Raw genomic sequence first — 8,766 nt, 5'->3', positions numbered from 1 at the left:
GAGAAAGGAAGCAAATAACATATAAAGAAGCTCCAACATGCCTGGCAGCAGACTTCTCAGAGGAAGGACAGGAGACAGTGGGAAAACATTCAAAATGATGAAAGAAAACAAAAAACAACAAGAAAAGAAACACCTCACCACAAATAATGCTGTATCTAAGAAATCTATCCTTCAGACATGAATGAGAAATAAAGACTTTTCCAGGCAAAGAAAAGCTGAGGGAAATCATCACCACCACACCTCTCTTACAAGTAAAAGCAAGTTCTTAATTCTGAAAGAAAAAGATGATAAAGTGTATCAAGAAAACATCTTCAGGGATACAACTTACTGGTAAAAGTAAGTATACAAATTCAGAATACTCTCAGTGTAATTGTGGTGTGTATATCACTAATATCTTTACAGTATAAAGACTAAAGGCAAAACTGTAACTATAAAAAAGACAATAATTGAACAGATAATATAAATATACGAAAATTGAGACAAGTCAAAATGTAGGAGAAATGGAGTTAATGTAGAGGGTTTTTTATAGTTTTTGTTTGTTTTCTTTATATTTTGTGATCAATGGTAAGCTGTCATTAGTTAAAAATAATTTGTTATAACTCTAAGATGTTTTTGGTAAGCCTCACTGTAACCACAAGGGAAAAACTATTATTGTAGGTTACATCAAGAATAAAAAGGAAGAAAATAAACCAGATAAAATCACTTAAGCACAAAGGAAGACATGAGAAAGGAAGAAAGAAGTTACAAAGCAACCAGGAAACAAGCAACAAAATGACAGTAGTAAGCCATTACCTATCAATAACAACCAATTAAAAGACACTTAGTGACTGACTAGATTTGAAAAAAAAAAGACTCAACTATATGCTGCCTACAGAAAATTTACTTTCCTATAAATATGCAAATAAACTAAAAATGGAGGGATGAAAAAGGTATTCCAGGCAAATTAAAACCTAAAAGAGCAGGAGTAGCTATATTTACAGCAGATCAAATAGACATTACGTGAAAAATGGTAAAAAGACAAGGTCATTATATAATGATAAAAGAGTCAATATAGCAGTGGAATATAACAATTGCAAATATATATGCACCCATCACTGGAGTACTTAAATATATACTGTAGTATAATAATAATAGGGGACTTCCACACCCCATTTTCAGCAATGGACAGATTATTCGTATCAAAAATCAGCCAATAAATATTGAAGTTAAACTGCTCTAGACAAAATGAACCTAACAAACATTTACATAACATTCCACCCAAAAGCTGCAGAATACCCACTTTTCTCATCAGCACATAGAATATTCTTCAGCATAGCCATACGTTATGCTACAAAATAAGCTTTAACACATTTTTTAAAAATCAGAATTATATGAAGAATCTTTTTTAACCACAATGGAATAACTAGAAATCAATCATAGAATAAACTTTGAAATTATAAATATACAAAAATTAAACAATACGCTCATGAACATATGCTCATGAGTAAATGAATAAATTTAAAAAGGAAACTTAAAATGTCTTTAAGACGAATGAAATTGGAAACACAAAATACCAAAACCTGTGAAATGCAGTAAAAGCAGTTCTAAGTGGAAAGTTTGTACATTTGTACATTACAAATGTAAATGTAATCATTTACATTTAAAAAGTATAAAGATCTTGAATAAATAACCTATGCTTCACCTCCAGGAACTAGAAAAACAAGGAAAAAACCCAAAACAGGGAGAGGAAAATTCATAATAAAGTTTAAAGCAGAAATAAAAATAATAGAGACTAAAAAATATACAAGGTATCCACAAAATGAAGAGCTGGGTTTTAAACAGATAAAATTGACTAAAAATATCCATGAATAAACTTAACCAAGGACCTGAAAAATCCCTGCAATGAAAACGATAAAACATTGATAAAAGTAATTGAAAACATAAAGAAATAAAGAAATCCCACATGTTCATGAAGTGGAAGAATTAATATTGATAAAAAGGCCGTATTGCCCAAAGTGATCTACTGATTCAATATAATCCTTATCAAATTACCAATGACATTCTTCACTGAAATAGTATATAAAATCTTAAAATTTATATTGAAAATACAAAAGACCCCAGATAGCCAAAGCAATTTTGAGCAAAAAGAACAAAAATGAAAGCATCGCCCTACCTGACTTCAAATTATATTATAAACATATACTGATAAAGCTGCATGATACTGACATCAAAATAGACACATAGACCCATGGAACAGAATAGAGAAACCATAAATAAATCCATGCATTTACTGACAACTGATTTTCAACAAAGTTGCCAACAACACACATTGAAGAAATAACAGTCACTCAAAAAATAGTGCTGAGAAAACTGGATATTCACAAGCAAAGGAATGAAACTAGACCCCAATCTCTCAGAGTAAACAAAAAGCCATTCTAAATGGATTAAAAACTTAAACGTGAGACCCAAAACTATGAAACTACTAGTAAATAACAAGGGAAATGCTTCATGGAATTGGACTGGGGAAGAAATTATTGGACAAGACTACAAAAGCACAGGCAGCAAAAGCAAAAATAGACATATGGAATTACTGCTAAATTATTACTATGAAATTATTACAAACTAAAAAGCATCTCCACAGGAAAAGAAACAAACAACAGAGGGAAGAGACGATCTACAGAATGAGAGAAAATACATGCAAAATATACATCTGTTAAGGCATTAATATCCAGAATGCATAAGGAACCCAAATAACTTAATAGCAAAAAACCAAAAACAACCCAATTAAACATGGGCAAAAACTCCTAATAAACATTTATCAAAGAAGACATAAAAAATGGCCAACAGGTATGTACAAAATACTCAAAATTGTCAGTCACCATGGAAATGCAAATCATAACCACAATGAGATATGACCTTACTCCTGTTAAATTTGCTATTATCAAAAACACAAAGGATAAGAATTGTTGGTGAGAATGTAGAGAAAAAGAAACCCTTGCACACCGCTGGTGGGAATGTAAATTATTATAGTCATTAAAAAAAAAAACAGTAAAGATGTTCCTCAAAACCTCTTTATTTTTATTTTAAAACATAACTGCCATATGATTCAGCCATCCCATTACTGGGAATATATTCAAAGAAAATAAAATCAATATGACAAAGAGCTACTTTACTCCCACATTTATTGCTTCACTATTTACGATAGCCAAGATATGGAATCAACCTAAGTGCTCATCTACAGATTAATAGATAAAGATATATATATGTATATTTGGAGACGGAGTCTTGCTCTGTCACCCAGGCTGCAGCGCAGTGGCACAATCTCGGCTCACTGCAACCTCCACCTCCTGGGTTCAAGCAGTTCTCTTGCTTCAGCCTCCTGAGTAGCTGGGACTACAGACGTGCACCACCATGCCCAGCTAATTTTTTAATTTTTAGTAGAGATGGGGCTCTACTAAATATATATATATAATAATATATAATATATATTACAATATATAATATATATCATATATTATAATATATAATATATAATATATAATAATATATAATATATGATATATAATATATATCATATATGATATATATTATAATATATGATATATATTATAATATATATCATATATGATATATATTATAATATATATCATATATGATATATATTATAATATATATCATATATGATATATATTATATATGTACCACGAAAAACTATTCAACCATAAAACAGAATGAAATCCTGTCAATTGCTTCAACATGGATGAACCTGGAGGACATTATGTTAAATGAAATAAGCCAGGCACAGAAAGACAAATACCACATGATTTCATTCATAAAATTGATCTCATAGAAGTAGAGAGTAGAGGCCGAGTGCGGTGGCTCACACCTATAATCCCAGCACTTTGGGAGGCCAAGGCTGGTGGATCACCTGAGGTCAGGAGTTCGAGACAAGCCTGGGCAACATGGTGAAGCCCCGTCTCTACTAAAAATAAAAAAATTAGCTGGGCATGGTGGTGCACACCTGTAGTCCCAGCTACTCAGGAGGCTGAGGGAGGAGAACGGCTTGAACCCAGAAGGTGGAAGTTGCAGTGAGCCAAGATTGTGCCACTGCACTCCAGCCTAGGTGACAGAGCGAGAGTCCATCTCCAAAAAAAAAGAAAAAGAAAAAAGAATAGAAGTAGAGAGTAGAATGGTGGTTATCAGAAGGTGAGAAGAGAATGAAAGGGGGTTGGAGAGAGGTTGGCAAACAGATACACAGATACAAAGTTATAGTTAAACAGGAAGAATATGTTGTGGTGTTCTATTAACACAGTAGGGTGACTATAGCTAATAACAATGTCATATTTATATTAAGATTCCTAGAAGAGAAGATTTTGAATGTTTCCACTGTAAAGAAATGATAAACGTATAAAGTAATAGATACGGTAATTGCCCTGACTTGGTCATGATACAATCTATGCATCACACTAAACCCAGTAAATATGTACAATTATATGTCAATTTTAAATGAAACTTTAAAAAGATAAAAAGAACATTATGACTCTCAATAAAAATAAACACTAGCTTTGGACTTATTTTAAATTCCATTAAATTAGCATTAAAGGTACTTTCATAAGCACAAAATGGATCACACAAATAAATGAAATAGTAATGTACAATACAAATGTAAAAATCAAGCAACATTTTATAATGTAGAAAAAGATGGACTAACTGATATGGTAACCAAAGTAACAGCAAGAATACTGTAATCAATAAAATTATATTACAGAATGCAACAAATAGGAGAAAATTACAGAAGCCAGGTATCACTGTAGATAATAGTAAACTTGGGGAAGATAATCATAAATAATTTCTGACTATACGAGAAGCCAGACTCCAGGATGCTCCAAGCAGCATGGAATTCCTCATCTACTTCTTATTTCAAAACCATAAAAAGTAGGTTTATCTGGTGAAAAGTTATACAGAATTATTCTAGTCATTTTGGAACTATGCTTAACTGAGTACTATAAAACTCTACTAGAATAAAAAGTAATAAAATGAAGGTCTACATCCAGAAGTGTGGGGGCTCATCACTACTGATACCACTTAGCTCTCCGAAAAGTTGGAAAGCCAGGATTATACCACATAGCAATATACTAGAATATTTATCTTTCAGAAAGTAAATAAATCAAGAAAAATAAATATTATAACTGGGTCTTTTATAATGAGGAGTCTAGCCAGATGATGAGACTTATCTTTGTATCAGACCCCACACATAAACATAAAATGTTAGAATCTACTTTTTTTCTTGGTACTACATCCCCATATATAAACAGACACCAAAGGATCCTCAAATATGTGGAAAAATTTCTAACCTTAATAATAGTAATAATAAAATACCAAAAATAAAGCCCTCACCGGATTTGATGTGTGTATATGTGTGTTTAAGTTTTGAGGAGATAAGATAGTCAACTGAATTTGTAATATGGAGTGTTAGAGTCAAAGGAAGAACACAGAGAAAGCCCATAGTATAGACTAAAATGCATATATGTCCTTTTGATTCTTTCACTGAATAAGAATGAATGCCTACACATTATAAAATTCAACAATGCTAGGCAAAGAACAAGAGAACTGTAACATCAACGATTACCAGAGCACACAAAAGATCAGGAGATGCTCAACTGCCCATTAGATTAGAGAGATCACATTGAATACCTGGAACGTTCTCTAGATACACAAACATCACAGTAGTTTATATTTCCTAGAGTAAAACTTATTCAACTGCTGCCGATAAAATGATCAAGCTGGTCCTCAATCAAATTAAATGCTTTTCAATACAAATTTTAACATTCTTAATTCAGAATGGCATTATTTACATACTAGAAACATAATATTCACACGAATGAGATAATGAAATTAGCAAACAGTTTCCAGTAGCCCTTAGAAATATGCTTTAAGATTTAAAGGAAATTATGAACATAGGGAGGAGAGAATTAAAAGACTTAAATAAAGAAACAAATGAAATATAAGTTCTAATATATTGGACTGACACCAGTAGCTAGTGGTGTATTGGACACAGAACACTGAATTCCGCTACTGGCAGATTGTGTGTGTGTGAAGTATAATATTCAGCTGTGACTGTGACTACTGTTATTTTACCTAGCTCTACTATTACATTGGGCCCACTGTGATGTACATCAACAAAATAGATGCCTTGGGCCATATGTCTTACAATAAGAAAACTCATGACTGGACAAGGATATACCTGACAATGCTATAGAAAGTCCAAAGCCTTCTAAGACCATGCTTAGCAGTAAAAACAGAAAGAACAGTTGAAGTGGAGCCTCCTGCTGTCTAAATTTTACAAAACGAAAAAAAAGTGAGTAAGATTGGTGAAATAAAAACCATATCCAGCACCCTCTCTACAAAGGGGATGTGTGAAATGTTTACAGCTTTTCAGGCAGAAATGAAGTAATGGTAGCTACATTAGAGGGTACTGAAAATAGACACTGAATGGTGCCAATTTACAATATCCACTGCCCAAAATCTCAAAAATAATCTTATATTCATCCCTTCCTGGAAAATACTCTGGGATACACTTTATCAAATGAGAAATAAAGAGAAATATTCATGGAGTTATAAGACAAAAAAATTAACATAGGAGAAATGATAAGGAAATTCCCACGATTATGCTGAAGGGAGATCCTATTAAACATAGAGAGGAAACAGCCAGATTTAAGTGGGAAGACAAAGACCCAAGAAGAGATGTCTCAAAGAAGTGTTTTAATATGATTCAGATATTATCTCAGAGAAAATAAAAGGAAGCATAAGAAAATAAATATACCCAAAGTGTCAAATGTAGCTGATATGTGAATAATATTTACATAGTCACAATAATATATAACCTAGGGGTTGATTGACCAAAATATCTGATATAATCCCTATGTGTGCACAGAAAAAGGGAAGTTTTTTGTTTTGTTTTGTTTTTTGGAATGGGTGTTAGGGAACTGACTATTCACCTTGTATAAGGGGGAGCCAAAGGAACTCTAAAACAGAGAAGTCAAGTAATGACAATACAAAGATACTATTGAAAACATGGAAATAAACATTTAAAAAGTAGTTAAAAGTGTGGAATGCTACTGCCTACATAGAGCAAGAAACCCAGAGGAAATGGACTGGAGATTACTGATTATTAGGAGAAAATGGTCTAGTGGGAAGGATGAATTCAGACTCTGACATACAGGAGAAAGGCGGCATAATCTTTGTGACCTTGTGCAAAATAAAAATGCCCTTGTGGCTGTGGCTCCCTGTGTGACTGCAAAGTTCATTTGTCTACGAAACCAACCTAGACCAACATTTTGAATTCTCTCTGGTGTTTTGTTAAGCATCCAGTTGTATATTTACGCCTAGAGCTCAGGAAAGAGAACTAAGGAGGATCATATATTTCAGTGAAATCAGTATACAAGCAAGAGTTAAAGCTAGGCGAACAAATAAAATTTCCTTGGAAAGTATTTGGTAGATAAAGAACAGAAAACAATCTAAAGAAGAATCCTAAGAACAACATAATTCATTTCATCCTGATGGTTTCTAGAAAAATCAATTTTGTGTAGAGTAAAATATTCCTCCTCTGGCCTTATCGTCTTTTTATTGGATCTGCTGCTCACAACTCTTAACTTTAAACTTCTCTTTGGCTTTAAATTTAGTCACATTTTCAGATAACCTCTTAAATGCCTCACGTTTTCATAAACATCTTAGAAAATGACTACTGTTGTATAGAAAATATGAATATTTATGAATTTTTAAAGTACATGGCATTCTTTTAGAGAAATGCCTAATAAAAGTAAATTTATAATTACCATACATTTACAACACTATTTCTATAAACAGAGACTAATTCATGAAGAAATCATAAATAAGAAAACTAAGGGGTGAGAGGAGGGGGGAACCCTACATATTATCTTTCATGCTTTCTTTTTTGTAAAATATAGAAAGTTTAATTTTGTATTATGGTAATTTTAAAAATAACCTTCAATTGTGTTTTATTATGATTTCTTTCTTTTAAACAAATTAATTTTTATACTTTATATAGCTTACACAAGTTAAAAAAGTATGTAATTTTCTAAAAGAGTATGACTGGTGAAATTTCTGCTATTACATTTACTTACTGTAGATTAACATGTCTGAACCTTGGCACTTTTGGCATTTAGGGCCAGATAATTCTTCATGTGCAGAAGACAATGTAGGATGCACTTAGGGATGTATGTAATGTTTAGCAGCATCCCTGACCTTTATCCACTTGATGTCAGTAACATCCTCCACCAACCCCAAGTTGTGATAATTAAAAACGTCTCCAGACATTTGTCCTCTGGAAGAGAAAATTGTTCTTGTCTGAGAACCACTGTTCTACATTTAAGAAAAATTTCAGGTCTACTCAGAATTGAAATCAAACTATTAGGATAAAAATCACTATAAGATGATTTATAATCCATTTTGGGTATTTTGAGTATTTAATTATATGAATGCTTATTAATATTTTGTGAATTATCATAATATGAGGTTTTTTTCTTTTATTATGAGTGACTATAGCTTTTCTATATTAGAAATAATATTGGTAATAGTTCTTGCTGGGCTGTAAATGAATAACAGAAATTAAGTAGTGGCATTGAGCAAAGGGTGTGATTTAGATCTTTTTTTTTTTTTAAGCAGAAGCTTGCTAGTAAAACATTAAATTAACTTGATTCTCCGTCCTGCAAGCCTTTGTGGATCTTTCAAACTAGTTAAGTGATTTAGGGTTGGAAAGAAGAGACA

The sequence above is a fragment of the Pan troglodytes genome, chromosome 9, assembly GCF_028858775.2.
Source record: "Pan troglodytes isolate AG18354 chromosome 9, NHGRI_mPanTro3-v2.0_pri, whole genome shotgun sequence".
Lineage (NCBI taxonomy): Eukaryota > Metazoa > Chordata > Mammalia > Primates > Hominidae > Pan > Pan troglodytes.
This window is presented reverse-complemented; position numbering follows the sequence as displayed.